Source organism: Pleurodeles waltl, chromosome 7, assembly GCF_031143425.1.
Source record: "Pleurodeles waltl isolate 20211129_DDA chromosome 7, aPleWal1.hap1.20221129, whole genome shotgun sequence".
Taxonomy (NCBI): domain Eukaryota; kingdom Metazoa; phylum Chordata; class Amphibia; order Caudata; family Salamandridae; genus Pleurodeles; species Pleurodeles waltl.
Genome location: NC_090446.1, coordinates 193609948 through 193637157, shown reverse-complemented (window position 1 = coordinate 193637157; position 27210 = coordinate 193609948). Strand labels below are relative to the sequence as shown.

At 47.5% G+C, this 27210-nt stretch overlaps 1 protein-coding gene across 5 annotated transcripts in view; it reads left to right on the top strand.

Moving 5' to 3' along the window:
- The window catches only part of PKIG (cAMP-dependent protein kinase inhibitor gamma), a 417015-nt gene that overhangs the window by 163087 nt on the left and 226718 nt on the right, over nucleotides 1–27210 (top strand). For all 5 annotated transcript variants that reach the window (XM_069243555.1, XM_069243554.1, XM_069243551.1 and 2 more), the window contains one exon: nucleotides 2739–2805. The gene's annotated coding sequence lies outside the window, so the exon portion shown is untranslated. The remainder of the gene's footprint in view (nucleotides 1–2738; nucleotides 2806–27210) is intronic.

Sequence of the window (27210 nt, the reverse complement as noted above, 5' to 3'; positions counted from 1 at the left end):
ACTGTACTACTGGGGAGGTGGACAATGTGGCTCATTTTACCCTGGCCTGTAAGAAATTTGATGAGGCAAGGCGCCGGTGGCTCCTACCTCTTTTTAAGTCCAATGAAGCAAATTGTGCCAATATGGCACTTGCACTTTTTGTATGAAGCCGGGTAACATGAGTGAACATAACTTGATCGCTTCATGTGTATGGGCCACTTGGCCGCAGTTAAGGGAATTGCCAATTAAACTAGGGATGGCTGATAAATAAAATCCTAAGACTCAATAGGGCCCCAGGTGCTGGGGGTGAGATGGAATTATGGCTTTCACCATACTAGCGCATGACCTTCCGTTTTATCATTGCTGCTAATCTAAAAATGCTGCGAGCACAGGCACTTTTCTTCTGCGCGACCCTTCCCCCATTTAAGGGTAGGCACTGTCAAGGGGATACCCCTCTCTCAAAATGTGTTGGGGGTGTAGTGGTTTATTAATTAATTGTTTATATTAACTGTTGAGGGTTTTACAAGTAATAGACTTACTAGATCAGTGTTGATTGCTGCTAACATGTTTTTAAATCGTGATTGTTTTTTTATGGATTTAGGTACATTGCTGTGTGTATTGTTTTATATTATTGTAAGGCTTTTGCTGATACAATTTAATAAATCTATAATTTGTGAACTATACTTTAGCACAAGCAAATATGCAGATGTAGATTTGCTCATGTGAAAATCTATTGAGTGTTTACAAGTTCACTTTCCATCCAACCACCTTTTTATCAACCCTCGAAGACGTTCTACTTCTGCCCTTGTCAGGAGCAAATTTCTAATCTTTTTCAGTATGGGAAAATATTACAGAAATACTGGTAAAATCCCTTAAATCATGCAAGTTAGTACTTTTGCACAGACTCAAAAGGACATTCCAGCCCCAGTACTGTTGCTTAAGCCTTCCTCCAGCCTCACCATGTAGATCTGCAGACCGTTGGAAAAAATAAGGAAATTGCAATTATTGAAGTCGTGGTATAGTATTAGTCCTGGCATAATCAGAGTCTATTATCGGAGCTCTTATATAATGAGATTGCTGCACTAATTTGTGGCCTCAATACACGATTCGAAAGGGACATCTTTATTTTTATTTTTTATTTTTTTACAGGACAGTTAGATTTATGCGCCAACCTTGTCCCATGGTCGAGTAGGTACTTTTCATTTTAACCAGCGGAGTGAAATTCATTAATTTTCTACATGTCATACTTTAAAATACTATGCACCCAGCCTTGTAGCTCCAAGGCTTACCTCGTTGTAAATATTTTAAATCGTCTTTACCTATCAAAGTGATTTTGGCAGGTCGCGCAGCATTGTTGTCATTGCAGGCAGGCAGACTACACAGAAGGTGTGTAGCCATGTTTGTACTGCCAATATCCCACACCACATTCTTATTGTGAACATTGTATTAAACTGTCATCACACCACACCAGAAACTTCTACAAGTGTTTTACATTTAAACCACTGGTAGTTGTTGAAGGTCCTATATTTTGACCTAAAGCATGGAATTAAAATGCAATGAAATTGTTATTTTTATTTGCTACTCAACCTAAACTACAATTCGGAGGTAAAGTATTTTTATAAAGGCGTAGAGAATTCCTTAACATTACAGACTGAAACAGCTTAGTTGGATAAGTTTCCTCCTCCCTTTTTTTATAGCAATTTTACTTATGTCATGTCTAACCCATCATTTTCAACATAACACCCCCATCTTTGTTAAATATAGTGATTAACATGATTATAGGATCAGTTCATTTGTCCGTTGCAGCATTGTATGAGCCAGACATGGAGGAGAGGGTCGGGGTGATGTCACCAGTCCTGGCTCCTTGTTACCAGTTAGGGAACTCATTGCAGGCGCAGTGGGATGGGGCAAGGGGGCTGGTGGTAGCTCACTCACTCAGTATTTTTTCTAATTTTCTGTCCCCCATTGCTGTTGAGCCAGTTTAGGGGAAGGGCTAAATGCCTCCACCCCACCCTACATCAAAATAATGTGTTTGGTAACCATGCCACATTTTTCCTTGGATCAGGAAATTTTCTCGCAACTCCTTACCTCTCCCTCTTTTAGTCTGTGATATTTTTTAATAGCGGTTTTTACTTGCTTCCCGCAGATTACATTGTTATGCTAACTTTGGTATAGTTTCCTTAGGTGGAGAGCAACTTTTCCTATGGGGAGTAATACTGAAGTGTACACTTTTTTGACCACCCCTTTGTTTTCTCTCCATCCATATGCATTAACACGCAAATTGAATGGAAATATGTTTGCATATTTATTAAGCTGGTTTTATGTGGTACAGAACCATAACTACACAGTAGCTTTCGTAAAATTGTAAAGCAAAAATGATTCCCATAAAATTGTGATTTATGGTAAATAATCAGACAGAAAAATAATCTTCGTTTGAATGTCTGGAAGTCATACAACAAAATATTGAAAAAAATCAATGAGGTGTAGACTTTCTCTAGGCCGTGCTGTTTAGTTAAAAGTTTTGTTGTTCTCGAAGGATCCTTTGGAAGACAATTACTATTAATGAGGAGCAAGACGGTTGCAATCGGACTGAAGAGAAATGAAGTCAACCATCTAGGCTATATGCATTTTCACTCCTTATCTATGTTAGAAACTGTATTGCTTGTTCAGTGTAAACGTGTGTTGAATTGTAACCATATAAACACAGTAATCTACTGCACATATTTAATTTACATGTATTTATTTATTTCTATTCGCAGGAGCATTTCCATTGAGGGGATCTGTTTTTCACCTTAGTTCTATGTCTTCTGGCTGGAGTTGGTGGGAGTAAGTATTCTTTTTTATTTTTTTATAAAATGTCGAATTCCCTAGAATTCCTTCTTTCAAACTTTGAAACCATCAATAGCTAATTGCAGGAAAATTGCCACTATTTGTTTACCAGATTGTAATGGAGTAACTCAGGGTAGTAGAGCGTATGTGATTTGATGCATAACTTCTTCTTCAGCCAGGCGTCACAAGGTCAAAGTAACATTATGCCACACAGAGCGTCAATAACGCAATGCCAGTCCAATAACACAATGCCAATGTAACGTGTCAGTTGTCCTATGTTTAAAATCAATTCATGTCTGAGTCCTGATTTGTCTATAGGCATGGTATACTTTTTCAGTACCACACTCCCAGCAAATTATGAATAAATAAAGTTACATATATTAAAAATGGCTTATACGTTATACGGAATTATGCGTAGAATCTCTTTAATTTCACATTTGAATTGATTTGACTGAATGGATGAGAGATTTTTATTTTTATTTTTTATAAACGACTGGATTGGATTTTTTAGAGTTTTTTTAGACAGTGCCGTAGTCCCAAAAACAGAGGAGAGTGAGTACTTATTGGTGATTTAAACCACCTGTGATGGGAAAAACCTGAACGCTTTGATCCAGGACAAGCTAGGCCTTTTGCGATCTTCATGGCTGTTGATTCAGCTTCCGTGAGCTGTTGCTTCCAGTATGTATTCATCAGTGCTCGCTTTATATGTGTCTGTTCATCCTGCAGTGTTCAGCCAAGTGGTTTTGTTCCTGCAGCTTTGTGGTGAAGGTCTTGAGAACTGGGATTTAAGTTTCATGATGTCCCTTATACTGTATGGGCCGTCGACACTGCTGTTTAAGTGTTAAAAAAGGGACATATCTGTAAGACGGAACTATCTATACCAAATACTTCCACCAGAAGGTCACAGCTATTCTGGCCATTTATGAGCTGTCTGAATGGCACATGTTGTGCTTGGGTAAATGTTATCATTAAAATGCTAAATTGTCCTCCCCAGGATAGCTACTGGTATAGTACGCCATTGTACGCCCCAATCAAAGCTGTCCTTAAGGTTCAAAAAGCAGATATTCCAGTACGTTTAGATAAGTACAATTTTTAAAAAACGTGATGATCTGTGTACACGTTTGACCAATGGCTGTCTACCAGTAGCTGTTTCATTGAGAAGTCTGGGCATTACATTTTTATTAAAGGTCTATATAACGCTAGTTAGTAGCTTGAATCAGTAACATCCGATTATTCAGACCACATTTATTTTAAAGGTAGAAATGACTAAACACTCACAGGTTTTAGAAAGCCTTCTACAAGAATAAGACCTAGTAGTTAGTATGTAGTTTTTAACTTTTCTGAGGAATACAACTTAAACTTGACTGATTTTAATTTCAACTTCTTGAAGACCCAGTTTATTCAGAAAAAGCCCATTTAAAAAACTGAGGCCTATGTTTGTCTACTTTAAGATACTAGATCAAATATGCGCTTTACCCACGTCCTGCACCATTGATCTCCCTCTCTCACTCTCTCACTCTCTCACTCTCTCACTCTCTCACTGTCACTCACTCTCTCTCACTCTCTCTCTCGTGTTTTCCTACCCTAAAATCTCCTTACCGGCCAAAAATGCCTTTAACCACACAAAATCCTTAACCTACCCCTAAAAACCCATATATATTTATATATCACGTAATATTTAGCTGTACTCACCTGTGAAACCTTTACCACACATATGCCTTGTATTTGTGGTAACGGTCATGCATGGTTACGAACCATTGTAAAGGCTGTTTCCCATAATGGAAGGGTAGAAATATGCAAGACAGGAATGGATATGCAATATGCCTCTTTTCTACTAGGAGAAAGCTGTTTTTGGAGAGTAACCCTCGAAGGCAACTTGATTTTAGATATGGGGTTTTTACTTTGTAATCTAGTGCTGGAACTTAAATGACTATCTTAGAAGTTGCCTATGTGCTAAAATAGCTCAAGTGGTCTAACATTAACTTTAGTTGTTGTAAGGTCTGCCCTAGTTTTGCCTCTTGGCCTACCAGAGCACATTGTAGAGCATCGTAGAATCCCTGGCTACCACACCTTTTAACACAACATTCTTCCAAGACACTTGACGCTAACTTAGTGAGAATTTCAACCCAGTGCAAGCTTTTTAAGAATTTAAAATGGACCCTTAAATTGGTACTACTACTAGTCATTACATTGGATAAAGCAGCCAAAATAAAATGAAACAAATTGATTGGTGTTTACCTTCCCTACCACTCTTTGCTGATGGAGCCTTTGTCATATGGGAGGTTGGTGTCAAGCCCTTTCACCACTCATCTGCAAAGACTTCCACCTTCTCATTGGTAATCCTCCCAGGTCTTGTACCTGCAAGACATCTGGACACTTTGCCACCTTAGCCATAAATGGGACTCTTCTAGGAATTTCCACATCACCATGAACTGCACCATTTGCCTTCACTGAAACCATATTTGTCTACTGAAGCCTTGACAAACCTAATCTTGGAGGAGCAACAGGAAGAAAACGAGGGAGTTCCTCGCCTCAAAACCATTTGGTTGAAGATACACAAGTTATTTTGGAAGCTTGCAGGTATTCTCCTATAGTGCATGTACCCTTGTTTTAGTTTCTACAGGATCAAGTAAACTTAAAATCCTCACAGTTCTCCAAAACTGAAGGTACTCACTGTAAATGATTCTATTGTTTTTGTTGAAAATTGGGTCCCTAGTTGGCAGAGGTGTGCACCCTGTCCAAGTAGGGACCACAATCCGAGTCAGGGTAATTCACAACACAGCCTAAATAATCCTGTGGTCACACTCCAGTAGTTTGGCATTGAGCAGGCAGGCTTAACTTTGAAGGCAATCTTTAAAAGTACTTGTGCAATAACTCATAAAGTACCACAGTGAAAACACCTCAAAAAGTACTTCACAACAGTTCAGAAAAATAGATATTTATCTGAATAAAATGAAACCAAAACTGTAAAAATCCAACATTCACAAGAGAAGATATGCATTTCCAAAGATTAAATATTGTATAGAGTTTAGAAACACAGTAACTCCAACAGGGGCTACCACAATGTTGTGATGGAGTCGCTTCCAACAGTCCAACGCCACTCGCGGGGTAGTGCGTGCCGGTTACAGAGTCACACAGACCCTGCTTACCGTACCATGGAAACAATGAGGAAACAAAGCAGTTATATGGATTCGGGGAGGTAAGGCACTGCTGGGTCCAGTCAGCATTCGTTCCTTATTGCTCCTGGTTGAGGTGAGGCACTGCTTCCTTACAGCTAGGCAGTGGATGCGAGGCGTCTGTTTGTTACGGTTGCAGAGGAGTTGATGCGCAACGGTTGCAAGGCATTAGTTCCATATGACACAACAAGGTTGATAGATCCAGGAGGTCAAAATGTGAGGGTTATGATCATCCCACGGGTACACAGGTGCAGTGTTTGAGTCGATTGCGAGGAACGTTGATAACACAGTACTGTGGACTCTCGCTGTGGCAGGACTTTGGGGGTGCTGCTGTGGTGTCCGGCCTGCGGCGGAGGTTGCAATTTATGAGGAACTTGGCTCTGGTGCAGGCGACTGTGTGGTGTTAGAATGCGGTGCCGGTCTTGAAGTCAGTCTGGGCGTCAGTACACTGATTTCTTCTTGGTTTCACCAGAACTCACTCCCAAGGGCCCAGGAATTGGGTTGGCATCACTTGGCAAGTCAAGGCTCTCAGTGAGAGAGCCCAGGTGCTGGCAGATTAATCCTTTGGTATCCCTGAAACTTTTCAACAGGAGTCACACTCAGTCCAAGCCCTTTTGGAGATCACTTGTGGGGGAAGGCAAAGTCTTACCAGCAGAGTCTTGGAGCAGCAGGTAAACAAGCAGAAGAGCAGTCCTTCCAGAAAAACAGTACAGTTAAAGCTTTTGGGCAGCACTGCAGTCCTTCCAACAAAGTCCAGTTGCGGGTCTAGATGTGTTTGATTTTAGGGGGTCACAGACCCAGTGTATATACCCAAATGATCCTTTGAAGTGGAGAAGACTTCAAGGAGTGGTTCTGAAGTGCACAAGTTCCCCTTTCAACCCAGTCCTGTCTGCCAGGAGATCTCTGGGTGGGTTATCAGTCCTTTGTGTGGAGTCAGGCCACTAGCCTTGGAAGTGTAAGTGAGAGACCCTCCACCCTACTTGCCCAGGAAGACTCATAAGTATACAGATGCACCTGAGTGTCCTGCGTTTATGATTGCCTGGGTGGAATGCACAAGGGGAGTAGTTAACCATTACAGACCAGACGTATATTGGAAACAGGCTTTAAGGCACAGAGAGCAGTAAGTGCAGAGAAATGTCTACTTTCTAAAAGTGCAATTTCTAAAATAGTAATGTTGAATCCAACGTCACTAGTAAGCAGAATTTCTCATTACCATTCCTACCATACATGACAACGCCACTCCTTTCAGATCAGACATATCCACTTTAAAAGTATATAAGGGAATTTCCAATGCTGCCCTATGAGAGGAGCAGGCTTCACAGTGTTGAAAAACGACTTTGGGAGTTTTTCTCTACCAGCTCATGTAAAACTTACACGTGCATGTCCTGCCTTTTACTTACATAGCATCCTGCCCTATGGACTACGTAGGGCCTACCTCAGGGGTGTTTTATATGTAATAAAAGGGTCGTTTAAGGCTTGGCAAGTAGTTTTAAATTGCACGTCAAAGTGGCAGTGAATTTGCACACAGGACTTGCAATGGCACGCATGAGACATGGTGAAGGGGCTAATAATGTGGGTGGCACAATCAGTGTTGCAGGCCCACTAGCAACATTTAATTCACAGGCCTTGGGCACATCTAGTGCACTTTTATGGGGGGTTATAGGTAAATTAAATATGCCCTTTGGGCAGGGGCCAATTTTACCATGTTTATGGGAGAGTGCACTTTAGCACTGGTTAGCAGTGCGAAACTGTGCAGAATACTAAAATCAGCAAAAGCAAGATCAGAAAAATGGATGGAAACAGGCAAAAAAAAATGGCGAAACGCCACCCTAAGGCTGCCAGGTTTAACTGTTTTCTTTTGTGTTGGACTTTATCTGCAGACGTTTAGGAAAACACTCTAGATTTGTATTTTACCAAGTAAATATGAAACGTGTTAGTGCTTAGTGTTGTGTTTGACTACTCTATCTCATTGCCAAGACGTTCATCTTCTCTTTCTCAAAGCCAAGAAACTTTGGTAATTATTTACTAGTTAAAATTTAGAGCACAACATAACAAAAGCTTATAGAAAAGTTTCATGCGTGATACCACTTCTTTGGCACACGTTTTCTCGTGTGATTTTAGTCTTAGTGCAGCAGTGTGCAAAGCTTTCTCAAGCTTACGATACACTCTCCTTGCACTAGTTTCTTTCCAGGTTTTTTACAAGCATACACTGTACCCGAGTCCTACAAACCATGTCCATCCATCTTGCAGATAATCGTGTACCCATTACTCCCAGCACATCCAATCAACTGGAAGTTACACGGCAGGACAACCGCTTCTTCCGTGATCAAGACCTTCCCAGTCCTCCAGTCGTTGACTTTTCTTCTTTGCAAGTGTTTTCCTAAGCAGGCCTCCCAAGTGAATTTTATGAAGAGTACAATGATATACTGGCCCCACCACACTGAGGCCTATGAGCACTAAACCCTGCCTGTCTTTCTGCGCGAGGCTCTAACAATTGCACTGCTGAAGGTTGATAAGCCGACAGACACGATGTGAATACTACCGCCTGCTGTCATTGATCAAGACCGATTCTAAGATACTGGCAAAGATAATAGCAAAGCGGTTGCAACCCCTGCTTGACAGGTTAATCCAGCCTGACCAAGCAGGTTTTATACTGCCACGGTCCACACCTCATAATCTGCAAACACTGTTTGCGGTCTTTCACCAACTAAATCCCTCAGCGCAGGCTGCACCAGACCTCCTGGAAGCCGCAAAAGGATTTGATTCCATACAATGTTCATATATGCTCACAGTGCTGCACAGCATGGGCATGCCACAGGCATTTTCACACCGGATTAGACTTCTGCACACCAGCCCAGTAGCGCGGATTCGCATAAATGGTATCATGTCTGACCAATTTACAATACATAGGGAGACACGCCAGGGGTGCCTCCTATCGCCATCATTATTTGCGCTAGCACGCAAGCCCCTGGCATGTTTAGTAAGACATAAATACAAGGAGGCCGCGTTGTGCTTTCGACAGTGACCCCTGATCAGATCTCTCTATGCCGATGATATGGTGCTTTATGTAAGGGACCATGAAAAACAATTATCCCTATTAATTAGGGAATATGTGAAATTTGAATGGTATGCTGGCCTCTGAATTAACTGGGCCAAATCCAGTGTCATACCGCTTACGCCCACCACAAGACCTTGTATGTTCAAATACCCGCTGGAATGGAGGGAAGAGCCTGTTAAATACTTGAGCATCTGGATATACCGCGATCCGGATATAGTTAGATGGCAAAATTACAGAGTGGCCATCACTGAACTAGAAGCCCAAGTTGCCTGATGGTCGAGGCTGCCTTTATCTCTCGCTGACAGGATTGCAATTATCAAAATGAATATACTACCGAAATTCTTATACCTGTTCATTAACATGTCCATTGTGTTAACTAAAGCCTTCTTTGCCACGCCTAAGTCTCACCTGATGACATTGACTTGCGAGGGCAAGCAGCCACGAGTTGGGCAGGGCACGCTTATGCATTCGTACACACGGGGCGAATTTTGCCCTCCTGACATATGTTTATTATCTGTGCGCACAGGCAGTTGGGGGTTAGTCGTTCAGTCTCTGCACAGCAATAGTCCCATGATTCCAGCACAAGTGTGTCCCCCAGCACAGGCACAATTTGCACATTACTGTACTTCCCGCCCAAATACTTGCATCACACAGAGATTGAAGCAGACGATGTACACCCCCTGCCACTTACAGCTCTACTGCCTTAAGAAGGTAGAGGTGCCAGGAAATCAATCCAATACAAAGCATGGCGCAGGCATGGCACTCGGCGTGCGAGCGAGCAAGGTTCCTATGTACCTGCGCTGCCCTTACTGCCCCACAGTAGCCAAAAGCACTTTACATCCCAGCGGCAGCGAACCTTAACACCATAGGGGCTCTTTATCCGTGCCCCACGCCCTTATCGCTATTTATATATCTTAGGCTCAAGAAAGCTATAAGTGTCTTAAATCCAGTTTCCTGAGGGACTGCCTGATCTGGGGACCCTACCAACATTGCTCACAAGTAGTGCACGAAGGAATCTCATTATCAAATTATACAATGCATCCCAGGCAGAAAATCCACACAATTTTCAATTGGCATTGGAAAAGTGGAACGCAGTGCTGGAGGACACACTCGCCCTGGAAGAGTGGGAATATTGCTGTCTTGTGCATTATGTAATGCTTGTGATGGTATTGTTGCTGCCTTTGTATTTCGTTTTTGGTTATTGCACTTACTAAAATGGAAAATGTATAAATTAAAAAAAGTTGTTTTCCTAAGCGGGCAACCACAGTCCCCAGGGGTTGTAAGCTTAGACAGGAGATCATCTACCCAAGTTCTGTTCAAGGATTTGACAAGACTCTGGGTAAGAAGTCTGAAAGCGAAACCTTCTATGAAGGGGGGATCACCTCTTTGGAACTCTCTACTACTTAATGTGAAGCTAGGATAAGATTTACTCAATTACATAAAAGTTCCTAGAAACAAACCTGTTCAAGCAGCCATATGACTAGCTTAATCAGTTGCCATGTGCTTCCCTTTCTCATTTGCCTGCTCTGTCCTGGACTTAGTGGTTAGTTCTTAAAAGTCACTGCCCACTTCAACAGATAATCTCGGTCTCCTCATACATGGATTTGGCACAGTAGTAGTTGTTGCGGTATAACTGCTTACTGCTTGCGTGGTGATTGATTCCGTTTCTATAGATCCTTATGTAAATTTCTAGGTCTCTAAAGTGGCAGTGATGTGCTTTGTATTGCATTACAAAAGCCTAAATAAATTACATTACTAAATAAAATTAACTCTGATTTGGGGTCTTTGAATATTTATTCCATGAATCTGTTAATTGGCATTTTATCACAACATTACAACATAGTTATAAACCATTGCCATTTAGACATATTCCCTTGTGTAGCTCTGCTTCAACTGAATAACCACACGGATGGATAATGACAAGTCAGTGCAACAGATCAGGTAACATGACTAATGTTAGTTCAGCTGCTTGGCTCGTCCTCTAAACCATCTACAAACTGGGCTCCACAGCACACTCTTATCAGGATTACCCCACTGATACTAACATGGCTTGCAGCTGTGGTCTGAGAAGATAGGAAGCAGCTAAGAGCTGTTTAGTGAGTACATCACAAGACAACACCAATCATTGCACCAGTACTCCCATTACATGGTTTGTAGCTCAAATGTCAGTGTAGAGAGGGCAGATACTATAAACATTTTAAAAAACAAACCATACAAACAATAACAACTGCTGGTTACTGGAAATCCATACAATTAAGTCCCATATAATCACCTCCCGGTCGGGCTGAGGACTAATCTGCATCAATCTGGCATTCTGGTAGAGGGGCTGAGCTGGGCGCCCAATCCAGCAAACTGTGCCTTTCCGACTTCCAGCACTGCATCAAATCACGTTAATTCCACACACACTCCCCCAACGCAGCGCACCACGCCTTTAATGGGCTCTCATTCGTGCTAGACCGAATCCCCCTCCTCTGGGTCCCCGCCCATGCTCCACAATCGCACCATCAGCTCCTCCCAGCCAGCCGTCAACGGAAATTGGCGCAGCCCCAACACCTCTTCCCTCTTCAGTGCTACTCCCTCGGCCCCCGCCCATACCTCAAGAGAGCGTTTCCAAGCCTGCACCGGCGGGGGTCCGGTGATTTCCACCTGCGCGTCACCAGCCACTTTGCCACAATAAGTCCCAGGTCCGTAAAATACACCTCCTCTCTATGCCGCTTACTTCTAGGAAATAATCCCAGTATGCACGCCTCCCAGGTGAACAGAACCTGCTGAGCTGTGCAGTCCGATAAATTGTCGATTACCACCCTCCAATAGGAGCACAAACTAGGAAAGGACCACACAATGTGCAGCAAATCTACGCCTACTCTGTGGCAACGGGGACAAGCCGCGCCCCTGCGGGCAAAATACTTATTCACACGGGCCGGGGTAAGGTAGGCCCTGTGAACTATGTAGAACTGAATTAGCCTAAATCTGGAATTATGAGGTATGTTAAGGTGGCCTGAAAGAGCTAACCTCCACTGCGCCTCCGTGATTGGACTACCCACATCTTCCTCCCAGGCTGCACGCAGCGCAGCGCGCCACTCTCCGGGACAGTATGAGTTTGCAGTGCATCTGCGAGCCAGCTAATCAAGCGTTGACCCCGAACCATCACCTGTAAGTATTGGATCAGCAGATGGGGGGAGTCACCGAGATATCTCCCCATCCAGATCTCAGGGCTCGCAACAAGGAACTATACAGCAGGAACTGTCCGGGCGGCAACCCCAGTTCCTGAAGCCTAGCGAACAAGAGTAGCTAGCCCTCCTCGTAAAGATCGCCCAGTGTACACAGCTCCACCTCATGCCACACGCGTAGTTCTGAGTCTGATGTGACCCTGGGGCCCGCGGCGTGCCAGACAGCACCAAGGCTGGCGCAAACGGGACTACTCGCCCCGTGAGTCAGAGGGATTTACGAAAATATCTATAGGCTACCCTGAGGAACAGCTGTCACGGAGTCGGCGCACGCGTGAGTCGATTGAATAAATGCAGAATCTGCAGCAGTGACCAGGGACCACGCTCAGACACCCGCCAGCCACCTAGATACCCACTGAAGCTGGGCTGCCAGGTAGTAGTGTTCCAGATTAGGTACTGCTAGTCCGCCCCTGTCAGGCGGCAAGTACAACTTCTTAAGGGCAACTTTGTATCGGCCACCATTCCATATAAAGTCCCTCAGCCCCGACTCCAGGGCTCGAAAGAAACCAGGGGGAACATAGTGCGGGAGGTTAGAAAAAAAGTACAAAAAGCACGGCAAGACTACCATCTTCAAGAGTGCTATTCTGCCTGCCACCGACAACGGTAGTGTCCTCTAAAAGGACATTTGAACTTTGATCGATGACACCGCTTTTGTGAGGTTGCCATCAACCAGATCCTTCTCGCAATGGTATATTCAGACGCCCAGATATCGGAACGTGCATGGCTGCCATGGAACAGGACTCCCAGCCAGACTAAACCCCGGATCCGAGAGCCCATGGTCAAATGGGAAAAGGCACGACTTAGACCAATTGATCTTGACGCCGGATATCATCGCAATGTGCTGCAACAGCAGCCCAACCTCTGACGGGATCTGCGTGACATCTCTAAAGTACAGGAGGAGGTTGTCAGCATACAACACTATGTGGAGGCCGTCCCCTAGGGTGATACCCCAGTCACTCCCTTCTTTACGCAGGGCTGCCGACAGAGGCTCCATGGCAAGTGTAAACAACAGCAGCGAAAGAGGACAGCCCTGTCTCGTGCCCCGGCACACCCGGATCAGCTCCGATATCATGGACCCCAGCTTCACCCGCACCTGCGGCTCGGTGTATAACAATTTAACCAGCCGGATGAATGATGGCCCCCATACCAAACCGCTGCAACACCTTAAACAGGTAGGGCCACTCGAGGGAGTCAAAGGCCTTCTCCAAATCTAGGACAAGGCAACCCGCCCTTGGCCAATCCCGCCCCACGTACTACATAACCCGGAACAACCTTCTAATATTATGTGAGGTGTCTCTAGCCGGCACAAACCCGTTCTGATCGGAGTGAATCAAGTCTGGCACACTCTGCGCAAGACGCATCGCCAGCACCTTGGCTAATATTTTATAGTTGTGTTCAGCATTGCCAGGGGCCAATACGATCCCAGTTCCGCTGGGTCCCTCCCAGGTTTGGGAATGGAGACTAACAACGCTTCCCTCTGAGTGGCTGACCAACAATCCCTCCGCTCAGCTTCCTCGTACACACGGAGCAACCTGGGTGCCAATTGCAACGCAAAGGCCTTGTAGAAGTCAACTGGCAAACCATCCGGGCCCGGCGTTTTACCAGATGCGAGCTCACGAATACTGGACCTTATCTCCTCAAGATCAAGAGGCACTTTAAGTGCCTCCATCTATTCCTCCTTTAAACACGGAAGCGCCACCCCGGCAAGAAATTCGCTGCAGGAATTGCCTGTGGGAGGCAGCCCCGAGGCATAGAGGGCCCTGTAATGCCTCGTAAACTCAGCCTGTATTTCCCCGGGCGTGTGTACCAGTCCCCCCGCCTGCGAGCGGATCTCCACTATTGGTCCCTTCTCACAATCCCGTCGGATCAACCAAGCCAGCAGCTTACCCCCTTTATCGGGCGAAGCATGAGTTCTCGCAGAGTGAGCTGCGTAGTTCAAACATCGCAGATGCTCGAGCAGCGGCAGGTGTTCGGTGCGAGCCGTCGACAACGTTGAATTTTCGGTCTGACTACCAGCCACCTCCCTTTCCGGCCGCAGCACAACGCGTCCACCCGAGCCAGGTCCCGTTCAACGGTACGGCGCAAGTTACATTGAGTTCCCAAGCAGTGCCCCTGTATAAGAACTTTTAACACATCCCACTCTGCCAAACCCGACGAAGCAGTGCCATCATTGTGCTCGAAATATTCCAGGGTCGCAGTGCACAGTGACGCTCTGAAAGCAGCGTCCTCCAACAGTTCCGGCCTCAGCCTCCAAGTGGGAACATCCGGGCAGGAGGACTCCCAACACAGGCCCACAAGCAGTGGGTTGTAATCCGAATGCGTGTGCCCTAAGTAGTCTGTATTCCCTATTACTGAGTCCAAGTTCGGAGTGCAGAGCATTCTATCTAAACGCACATGGAGAGAGTGCGGGCCGAGTAGGAGTAGACCCTGTCGCCAGCGTGCCACTGCCGCCCATATATCTACCAATTGCCATTGCTGAGTCCAGGTAACCAAACTGCGCGTGGCAGCCACACCCGGGGACGTGGGCAACGGCGGGAAGGAGCGGTTAAGATCAACATCAAGCACACTGTTGAAACCTCCGCCCAACAGCCATGGAAAGTCGCTCCTGCCCGCCAAATGTTGGGACAGTCTATGCAGAAAAGATCTGGTCCACGTTCGGAGCATAAATAGAACCCAGCACTACAGCATGACCTGCCAGCCTCCCCCAAACCAGAACAAATCTACCCTGTGGGCCCACAATCTGCTCCTCTGCTGCAAAGGGAGTGCCTGCTCTAATCCAAATCAATGCACCCCTTGCATACGCTGAGTGACCTGCCACATACAACTGTCCTCTCCAGCGTCGACGCAACCGGGGGATCTCCAAACCCACCAGGTGCGTCTCCTGCAGAAACGCCAGGTGGACTGAGTGCCTTCTAAGATAGGAATACATAGCGTATCGGCGCCTGTGGTTGTGTATGCCTCTCACGTTCCAAGTAATCGCAGTGTATGAAGAAATATCATAAGTAACAAACCACCCCTCCTCCACCACCTCCCCGCCCCTCCGTACAGTGCCACATCAACCTTAACATTCTCCCAACCATCGATCGGGTACTCAGTAGATGCCCTCCAGCAGAACCAATACATAACTAATACCATCAGAGCAGATAGACAACAGGTCACCGCCCAAACCCAACAGCGAAAACAGTAGCGTGCAACCACACAACCACACGTTATTTGTCTCCACTAGTAGGAGTATTGGGTAGGCCAATCCCACAGAAAAGCAATCCAATCACAAGCCATACTGCCCGGCTAACGGCAAATAACAGAGAAAAAGGGGGGACATAAGAGGAAGATCACACCTGTCAACCACAGGGGCGCGCAGCATGCAAGTACAGACACAGCGCCAGCAGCCACATGCACAGCCACCCAAGGTCGGGCACCCACAGGTAACAACCAGATCCGCCATCTGCGCCCGTCCGCGCCTGCGACACCATCGCCGACATCACGAGCACCCACGCCCTCGCCTCTACGGACTACATCCTCCTTGGAGACCTCAACTTCCACCTGGAGAACAACGATGACGCCAACACCGCATCGCTGACCGACAACCTCTCCAACCTCGGACTCAGTCAACTGGTCAACACACCCACCCACATCGCCGGCCACACGCTCGATCCTATCTTCTCAGCAAGCAACCACGTCACCTTCAGCCACACCACCGAACTCCACTGGACCGACCACCACTGCGTCCACTTCACATTCAAGAAACACACCGAACACCACCGCACCCCACTACCTCCTCACCGCCGCTGGAGCAAAGTCACCGAAGACCAACTGACCAGCACCGTCGCCCAGAACCCACCTACCGACCCCACCGACCCAGACACCGCCGCCATCAACCTCCGACGGTGGATCCACGACTGCGCCAACACCCTTGCACCACTCAAGAAACCCACCGTCAACCAAGAAAAGAAAAAAGCCGCCTGGTTCACAGACGAACTCATCACCACCAAACGCACCTGCCAGAAACTAAAGAAGAAATGGCTCCTCGAACGCACACCTACCAGCCTGACAACCCACAAGGAAGCCACCCGCAAGCACCACCAACTAATCCGACTCGCCAAACGCTCCCACTTCACAGAACGCCTAAACAACAACGCACACGACAGCAAAGAACTCTTCTGCATCGTGAAAGAGCTCTCCAACCCCAGCGCCAACGTCAACGACATCCCACCATCCCAAGAACTCTGCGACGCCCTGTCCACCTTCTTCCATCAGAAGATCGCCGACATCCACAACAGCCTCAACACCACGCCTCCGCCAGACCCCACCCCCGACAACTCCTCCTGCGCCAACCGCCTTACCGCCTGGACCCACGTAGATGACGCCGAAACTTGCAAGATCATGAACTCCATCCACTCAGGATCCCCTTCAGACCCATGCCCACACCACGTATACAACAAAGCTGACTCTACCATCGCACCCCAACTTCGAAAGGTCATCAACTTATCCTTCGATACCGCGACCTTCCCGGACAGCTGGAAGCACACCGAAATCCACGCCCTCCTCAAGAAACCCAAGGCAGACCCCAACAACCGCAAAAACTTCCGCCCGATCTCCCTCCTCCCCTTCCTGGCGAAGGTCATCGAGAAGATCGTCAACGCGCAGCTCACCCACCACCTCGAGGACAACCCCATCCTGGACCCCTCCCAGTCCGGCTTCAGACGCAACCACAGCACTGAGACTGCTCTCCTCGCCGCCACAGATGACATCAGACAACAAATGGACAACGGCGAAACATCTGCCCTCATCCTCCTGGACCTTTCCGCAGCCTTCGACACAGTTTGCCACCGCACCCTACTTACACGCCTCCACAAATCCGGAATACAAGACAAAGCCCTCAACTGGATCTCCTCTTTTCTCTCCAGCAGAACCCAGAGAGTCCGACTCTCACCCTTTCGCTCCGAAGCCACCAACATCATCTGCGGCGTACCCCAAGGCTCCTCTCTAAGCCCGACGCTGTTCAACGTCTACATGGCCGCCCTCGCACAACTGGCCCGTCAGCACAACCTCAACATTCTCTCTTACGCCGACGACACCCAGCTCATCCTCTCCCTCACTAAAGACCCACCCACCACCAAAGCCAACCTCCACGAAGGGCTGAATTCCATTGCCGAATGGATGAGAAACAGCCGCCTGAAGTTGAACTCCGACAAGACGGAAGTCCTCATCCTCGGACGCACCCCATCGGCCTGGGACGACTCCTGGTGGCCCACTGCACTGGGACCCGCTCCTAAGCCAGCCAACCACGCACGCAACCTTGGCTTCATCCTCGACTCCGCCCTCACCATGTCCAAGCAGGTCAACGCAGTTTCCTCCTCCTGCTACAACACCCTCCGCATGCTCCGTAGAGTCTACAAATGGATCCCGACGGAAACCAGAAAAACGGTGACCCAGGCCCTCGTCAGCAGTAGACTAGACTACGGCAACGCACTCTACACAGGCATCCCAGCAAAGGACATCCGACGACTTCAACGCATCCAAAACGCCTCCGCCCGACTGATCCTCGACGTACCCCGCCGATGCCACATCTCCCACCACCTGAAAGACCTCCACTGGCTCCCCGTGGACAAGAGGATCACCTTCAAGCTCCTCACCCACGATCACAAGGCACTCTACAACGCCGGAACCGCCTACCTGAACAACAGAATCAACTTCTATGTCCCCTCCCGCCAACTCCGCTCTGCCAATCTCTCCCTCGCCATCGTTCACCGCTTTCAACACAAGACCTCCGGCGGCAGATCCTTCTCCTACCCCGCCGCCAAGACCTGGAACACCCTCCCCACCCCCCTGCGACCGACCCAAGACCTTCTCACCCTCAGGAGCCTCCTCAAGACCTGGCTCTTCGACCAATAGCAGCTCCCCCCCCCCCCCCCCCACCCCAGCGCCTTGAAACCCTAACGGGTACGTAGTGTGCTTTATAAATGTCATGATTGATTCCTGAATCATACTAATGAAAGTCCGGCATACACTACAAGCCAGATGGACAGTTCCAGCAATGTACAATTTTCCAACTCAACACGAGCATCCCTTAAGAGTTCATCTGGTGTCGCAGGCGGGCCCCCGACGAGACCCAGCTCCGAGAGGCAATCTGGCGTGACAGGCCGATCACTGGGCGGCTGCGAAAGTTCAGTGTCCGACTCTGAGGCCAGCGGGGATGCGCTGATAGCCGCAGCAGAGTGAATCGCTTCCCTCCTCTCCTGCATTAGTTGCTCCAAGTCTGGTGCGCACGCCACAGGACCAGCACGGAGTTCACCTCCCCTCCGGACACGGCTGGCCCGGCTACGCTTGCCTCAAGGCACCGGCACAGCCCACTCTGCAGTGCCGCTCTAGGCCAGGCCCGATGACTCAAGCCACTCCCACGCCGCCTCAGGTGTGGCAAAGAAATGTGACGTGTTCTCCGCCACGATGCGCAGCTTGGCAGGGAACAGCAAGGAGTAATTCAAGCCGAGGGATCTGAGCTTATGTTTCAAAGGCAAGTAGGAAGCCCGGTCCCTCTGTACCGCTAGGGTATAGTCTGGGAACAGTGAGATCTGTGCGCCCTCCACCCGAGGAGGCGAGGTGGCCCTCACAGTTCGCAATATAACGTCTCTGTCCGCATAGTGGAGGAGGTGGATGATGAATGGACGAGGAGCACTCCCCGGCGGCCTCGGCCATGTGGTAATCTGATGTGCGCGCTTCACAGAGAAGAAAGGAGTAAGTCCGCCCGCCGGCACCAGCCCCCGCAGCCAACTCTCTGAGAAGGCCACTGGATCCTGGCCCTCTGTGCCCTCTGGCAAGCCCACCACTCTAATATTGTTCCTCCTGGAGCGTCCCTCCGCGTCTTCCGTCCGACGCTCCAACTCCACCATGCGGGCCTGCACCCCCTCCATCTCCGACTTCAGACGGGAGGCTGTTGGTGTCAATTCGTCCACCTTCACCTCAATCTCACCAGTTTTGTCCACCAACTTGCGATGGTCAGCATACAGCAGGACAAGGTCGCTAGCCAGATTTTCTATTTTGGCTTCCAGCGATGTGCAGGCACGCTCCAACGAATCTCCAATGCACTCCACCGGAGCAAGAACTGCATCTAGCTTCTGGCTGTCCTGTACCACTGAGTCCTGCGACCTTCCAGCTCCAGCACCAGAGCGCAGACGCCCCGTCCCCACCATGCCCCAGGTCTCAAGAAGTTTCCACCTGTTCCCAAGCCGCCACTCACCGCCTCGTCGCCGGCTGTGTCCGCTCGGTACCCCTAAACGTCCTCGGTTGGGGCAAAATGACCAAGCGAGTAGCCGGCCACCAGAGGTGTCACAACCCGACGCCCATCAGAACAGCCCGCGACTGCTCCAAACTCCGCACCTCTAACCTCCAGCAGCAACTGGCTCTGCAGGGATCCGCATCAAACGTGGTCCCCCATGTGGCGCCATCCTCGTTGTTAGCAGACAGCTGGCCACGAAGGTCTCCACAGGTCTTCTTCTCTCTCGCGGTCACCCAGGATAATGGGACAGGCCGGGCCCGCTTGCCGGGGCCACCAGCTCACCACCACACGGCAGCACGAGCAGCCCGGCCCACAGTCTCCTCACCTCTAGGCTCTCCGCACTCCTTCCGGCCTCGCAGGTCTCACCATCCGCCCATAAGGTTCCAGAAGGCCAGCCAAGCCTGGATCAGGCACAGACACGGGTTATCGGCTCCCCCGGGCCCAAAACGGCCCTATCCCTTCTCGCCTGCAACACTCAGTATGCCCCAAGATGGGGCTCCAATCCTCAGGGGGGCGCCTTCCTCTCACCACCACCACAGAAGGCTCAGTCCAGACACCTCCGGGGCCCCACTAGGCTTCAGGAGGGCCCGGCAGGTCCAGCCTGGGTCCACCACCGGCCCCGGGAGGCCATCGCAGGCCGATCGCCCGCCTCACACTCCATATCTCCCCCGGGGCGCCTCCTCGCCTCCCCAGGGAGGGCGGCCACAAGACCGCACCGCAAGGGTGCCCGGCCCAGGGATCCGGCCTATGCCACGCGCCCTGCGCCACTCCTCGGCCCAAACGAGTAGGCGCGGCCCACGCGGTCGTGGCCCAACTCCGCTGCGGGCCACCGCAGAAGGCCAGCTCCTTACCCCGACGAGCCCAAGGCTGCACGGGCCCCGGTCCGACCGCCCGCGGGACAACTCAGCTCCTCTGTCCCCCAAGTGGCGACGGATAAGCCGGGCGCGGCGCAGAGCTCTAACAGCTCCCGTCCGCCATGCTTGAAAGCTTGGCTACGCCCCCTGGGGTCTTTGAACATTTATAGTGCTAAAATTACAAATATCTATTTTCGATGGACGAGTCAGGTTAGTTCTTTCCCGATTGTGGCACACTGTAGTAGGTTGTTTAGACTTGGTTTGACAGCGTGGCTGTCTCCTGACCAATCAACTGATAACAATTCCTTAAAATATACTGACTGGGGACTTTGTCCCCGCAAGAGTAATATTTCTTTTTTTTCCTCATGCTGTTTTCTGCTTAGTGTATTATTCTGCCTTCGAAGAAGTGCCTCACTAGAATGCATAATTAGATACTTTACATCTGCACAGTGCAAGTAGCCACCTCACTCTTAGTGTATCTCCTACTTGCATTTCATATGAAGAACAGTGTTTTACTACTTTGTTGCTCCAGTAGCAACGCCATGTGTCCCTGACAGCATTTGTGAATGTCCATTAGATAAATATATTCTCTTTGGCAATGTTTTTCTTTTCAGGCCACTGCAACGTTCCATGTATGGCATCCTTCTGCTGGAGTAATTTCACCAAAATCCTGAAAATAACTGCAGTAACATCACGCACTCACACTAACACACCCACACCCACACCCACTCACTCGAATACACTCACACTAACGGACCTATTGGTCAGGGCTGCAGCCCCTATTTAGCTCTAGCATTTCCAAGGGTTTCTTCACTCCTGCTGGGACAAATGTTTCTTCTTAGCCTCTCTCGTTGGATGTCGAAATGTGGGCGGCTCGTCTAAAAATAGAGGGCACGTGTATAGGATTTAGAGAGAGAGACTGAGAGAGAGAGACTGAGAGAGAGAGACAGAGAGAGAGATAGATAGAGACTGACTCTCTTTTTCTTCTTCTTCCAAATGTTTGTTTTATTTTTTTCTCTTGCTACTAGTTTTGCTGTTCTTTGGCACAGTGACCTGCTTGTGGTCCCGTTGGTGTCTTCTGTGTTTCTGTCAAGGTACTCGATTTTACGCCTTCCTCAGGGTCTCATTTTCCTGGTCACACTAATCATAGCAGGGTGCTACGTCGTGGAGCAAAAATCTGAATCTTGCCTCCTGGGTAGTTTTTTTTGTTTTTGTTTTTGTATTTTTTAAACCACTAACAATTGATTTCTACTGAGAACCCTATAAGGTGTGGACGGAAATGCCTGTTACATATATCAAACCATAAGCTCATATCTTCTGGGCGGAGTTAGGAATAATTTGCCATTATAAAGAGCTACTAGAGGAATGCAATCAGCGCTTAATTTGTACCAGTGCTTTCAGGTGATGGGCACCGGCACACATTTTTGGAGACCTTGACTTTCACTCTGAAAGCTAGAGAGGGAAAAGCAGAAACGGGGGAAAAGGGGAGTAAATAAAAAAAAAAAAGAAGGGAAAACCGCGAGAAATTACAAAGCAGGAATGAAAATGAACCACCAAAAGTGAACTAAAGAGACAGAAAGTGTAGAGATGTGAAAGATAGAGGCATGAAGTGGGGTTAAATCTAGGCAGCCTTGGGCTTTGTCAAACTTGTCATTAGGCCCCTCACAAAAATGTTGGACACTGTATTTAAACAACACGTTAAATAAAAGTCTCCTATTTCAGTTTTCAGTTTTGCTTGCGATAAATTAGGGCCAGGGCTGTTGCAAACGCTCAGCTTTTGGAACCACCTCGCCTCCGCCCACACTTTTACCTCAGTTGGAAAGTCTGTTTTCTGACAGTGCAGACATTGCAGATTTAAAGTTATGACTGACTCATTTAAAACAGTGCTATTAAAGTTGAGTTAAGGCAGGCCTAGACTGCTGGTAAGGATGTATGTGCTGAGAGAAATCTTACTTTAAAGAACAAATTTTCCTGTTGAGAAGTCGAAGGCTCGCAAATGCAGTTGTTGGTCGTCAAACAACCCAAACCGAAATGAATGCTTCTGCGCGCGTGCTTTGCTTTCAGAGTCAACAAGGTAACCCAATTTGTAAAACAAACTATATTCAAAACGTTTGGCGCGCGCCATCCGCCCTGGAATACGGCGTCTGGAGCATGTGTCCTGGAAGTGTTTAGAACAGCATATATTTGAAGAAGGCCAGGTGGCCCTTCCAGGTGTTACATCTAGATCAGCAAAGGCCTCGTCATGTGTCTCTGCACTCGTTAGCGCCTGGCCCCTTGCTACCGTCATTTTTTTATTCCTCGGAAGTAGGCCAGGCATGTTGTGAAACTAAAGAAAAATGTTTTCGGAATGCCTCATCCTGGGCTGCAGGGCTACCTTCAAGCAAAACTGGCTCATGCACTGATTGGCGTAAATAATGTTCTTCTATTTTGGTGAGAGTTGGTGCACAGAGTAGGTTCCTAACACACATTTTTAAATCTGATAATTTAAGAAACAATCACTTCTTGTAAAACAGACTATTCAAGTGCCATGGCGCCTTTCGACAAATGTAGACTGTACCATAACTGTCAGACCCGAACAAGCAGAATACAATACTTCAACTTCTAGGTTTGGCTTCAAAAATATTTAGATGTTTACCAGTGCACGTGTTTTCGCAAACAATATTCTAAAAATCAGTCTAGAGAGATCGGTTGATGCTCCACCTTTTGATTGACCTTGATAAAGAAATGTGATTGGGCGGCAGTTTTTAGCCTGCCTGTGAAAATGTTTCACATCCCATAACTGAGAGAGCCACTTGTAATATTGGCTCTCTGTCATATACAGTAGGAAACCGCTTTGCATGGGGTGCCCTTGTGACAGATACAGTAGGAAGGAGTTTTGTGTTGTGTACTCCTTTGCAAACACGATGAAAGGGATTTACATTGTTAAACAGATACTTTTTAACGCTGCTTTCTAGTCCCAGAGGCGGGTTGGGGGCCCACAGAGATCTGATCTTCTTTGTGTACATTTGCAAGTTTGTGCCTGGTATCCATTTGTGTTCGAGTTACTGCTTTTTTTTTTGTTTTACATGTAGAAGCACTGACAGGGCAAATACCTATTAAGTACTTTTTGTGTACTTGGTGGAGTTCTGAGTTGCCCATTTCACCCCTCCTCCTCCCTGATAAGACTTGGTTTGCTCTACCTCACCAATCTGAAGATTAAGGGCTACAGGGCTGAATTTAGGGCTACAGGGCTGAATTTAGCGCTACTTTTCAGTCCACTGGTGAGAGTGCCCTGGACACCAGGTGTAAAAGACTCTAATCATCCGAGTTGAGGCCCAAGAACTCCTGATTTCCCTGGGTCCTTTAAACGATTTCCAACATTTCCGCATGAACTGCAGTCAAGTTGCAGTGTTATTGCCCTCTGTTCCAAATTCCAATTATTTTGAAATTCAAGCTCCAACTGCTGCAGTTCCATTCGCCACTTAAACATCAGTAGTGTTTCTGCCACGAGTGCCAGCATCAGGGCTGCTATAATGAGGCAGGTAGCTCAATGAATCCCCTACTCCTAAGATGGCTATCCTGTCCAACCTAATGACACAGTGGCACATATAGAGCTCTGGTGGCTCTGTGGTTCGCGAGACAAAGCTACTGTAGTGTGCCGTCTTTATTCCTGGGTGATCAGATTCATGTATTCGCCCAGAGTCCAACCTCGACCTCAGTGGGTGATCACAGTGGTGGCTGGAGTCCATGCTGTGCAATGCTTACTCATCTAGTGCCCGAGTAGGGAGCCTTTTGGTGCTTACACGAATATGTGCTCTTTAGTAAACGCATGATGGAGTGGTCCTGCCTTGGAGTGAATCAACTTCTCCAGTTAATCTCACAGTATAGCACATTTGTTCTGCACGGGAAGCATCCTTTGATGTGTGTAGGCATACATGGCAGCCGGAGTGGCTTTGTGGTTGGTCTGTTGGGACTGGTGTCAGCCAGGGGGAGCAGATGCTGGGAATTGCTGCGGAGCTCCTCATGCAAGGCTGGAGGCAGAGTCCCAGAGCAGGAGGCGAGTGTCTGCTATGCACAAAGGTGTTTTTCAGATGCGTGGAGGCACTGTGCTGTTGTAATATGTACTTGGTGACAAAAATGGATTAGTAATTTAATGGATGGAAACATCCTGGCATTGCCATTTACAAACCAAATTGTTGGCTTAATTATAGGAGTTTTATAGAGTTAGAAGGCTGCAAGGACTGCTGCAAGTATCGAACAATAAATCACATACATCTAAAAACGATAAGTAAAGAAGCAACACCTAGTACCTCAGAATAATGTGAGTTACACTAAATGTGTTACGCTGAATGGAAACATTGTTTAAAATTCCCGGGGCAGGCTTCACAAGCAGAACAGTAGTTCGTAGCCTTGTGCAGATGCTTTTTCTTACAGACTATGATACAGCAAGAAACGGACATCAAAATAAAATATGATGGCCAATTTGTTCCATCTTATGTTGTTGGTAGGAAACAACATTTAAGGATAGTGTAGGTTACATTTCTTGCTGTTGAGCTTTGGGTGTATCCAGCATGTCCCGGCATCGGATATTGGTAGAGTCTCTCAAATAGCTAATGCTCCGTAATCTCTGTATAATCTCTGGTTACAGGCTTGACTCATCATACAAATCTTAAAGTATTGACATATCTGGTGTGGAGATCTGTGTATAAGATGAATGTAAAAGTTTTTTTTCTAGGAAACCAATGCACTGGTTCATTGCAGGCCTTGCAGAGATCATTTTGTGGTAAGCACTTCCAAAGTTTCACTCCTGGTGAAATAGCTCAGAGGGTCCTGCATCAACTGCAGCATTTTTAAGGCATCTAAAAAGCCATCATTGAATCACTGGGGATTTTAACTCCGTCTTTCTTTTTCTAAGGTTGATATGAGTACCATTGAGCTGGATGTCAATTGATAGTTTTTATTAGGTCCTCTAAACATATCAATTGGTAAAAAAAAAAGCTGTATATAAAAGGCATAACATTTTCATGCCTTTTGTACATAAAAAGCTAGAAGAAAATTGCTTCCATGTGTTGTTTAGGTCTTGGACAATTGACTATTATAAACGATAGACAGCTTATTCTGGAGGCAAAGGGGTAAATAGTGTCCCTCTAGCCTGCCCTCAACTAAAGACACCTCTTCCCAGCCTGGACACTACTTCTGGATAGGAACTACTGACCGCCCTTGAAGGTGGATCCTAGCAGAGAGGGGGCACTCCATTCCCAAGCCCCCTTCTGCACGTCGCTGCTTTACACACCACAGCACACCCTGCATGAGCACAGGCACCACTATATGTTTGCTAGTGTGGTACCGTGCACTGGTACACCATCAGAACAGTTCATCTGGAACAATCTAGAGCCTGGACTTTCACCTGGTTAGCTTATGGAACAGAAATTGTTGTGGCTCTCTTTCTGTGTTTATTTGGGACTTTGTGCCACCCATGTTGTAAGTTATCATAAATGTCATGATGCATTGCTGTTGTCTGGAGCGTTTTGCAGACAGTTATTGGAAAGCTCATGCCAATGTGACTTTTTCACAGTGCACAAGAGAACATCTGTTTACTGAAAGACTTATGAGCCACAATCTATTCTTAACAAGTCTCTTTTATTTAGCCTGAGGTAGCATCACATCGGGCCGGTGAATGGAGGCGGATCTTCATCCGTCTTGCTTGGGCAAACCGGGTGCTCTTCACTGGTTCAGTAGAGGACCGTGCTTTAGACGAGATCTACATTCTGTCACATCACCACAAGTTGTGCACAGTGTGACGTTCCTGGAACAAGTTAGTTCGCCAAGTGCTTCACGTTACCAGCAGTCTTTTGTGCCAACAGCCAGCTCTGCTGCCCCCTTTCTGACTAAAGCAATTCTGTTGTTGGTTTTGTGTTCGTGTAACTTGAAACCACTGTATTAGCTGGCTTCTGCAACCAAAGGAAGCTTTAAGCAGACTTGTAAGCGGTTTACTTGTTTTGACTTGTTGCAGTCTCAAGGGTAAAACACCAGTTTCTGTTTACATCAGCATTCTTTCGTGGCCATTCAGGGTTCAAGCAGATGCTCAGCTTGCTTTGGCTTCTGCCATCGTATTTAATTAATCCTTGCTTGTTCCATGTCCTCAGATTATTCCTTGTAATATTTATTTTAAATTGCAGTTTTTCGTCGCATGAACAAGAGTAAAAGAGCGATTTACTTAAAGTTAGTTCTGACACACTTAAGTTTTTTTTTTTTTTTACAATAGAGTACTGACAAAAGTTTTGAAGAAGAAAGCTACAATTAACCAATAGAGGCTGTTCATGTAATTATTAATTGGCCAACAAACAGCCCAAAACTTTGGTGGGGAATGTCCAGACATATAGGCCCTCATCACGACTTTGACGGTCATTTCCAAAGACCGCCAAAGCTGTGGGTCCCGAAATATCGTCTTAAGGCTGCCCTAATATGACTGACCTCTGACTTCCGCCTGAAATCGGATGGAATTCCGAGACCAGTCATGCTGGCTGTTGGTAGTGCGGAGGCAGCACCGCCACGCCAAAAAGAGACTGCACACCGTATTACAGCCCGTAAAACGGTGTGGCGGTGTCCAGACAGCAAGGCGCTGCTTGCAGTGGAAGCACCAGGACCCGTCCCCTACAGGACGACCTCCTCGACAAACAAGGTAACTGGATCATCCGACAGGGGAGGGTGTGTGTGTCTGAGTGCATGTGTGAATATCATGAATGCGGGGGGAGGTGGGAGGAGGAAGGTTTATGGGAGCGGTCCGCATGTGTGAGTGATTGTGGACGAGGTTAGGGGGTGAGTGAGTGTT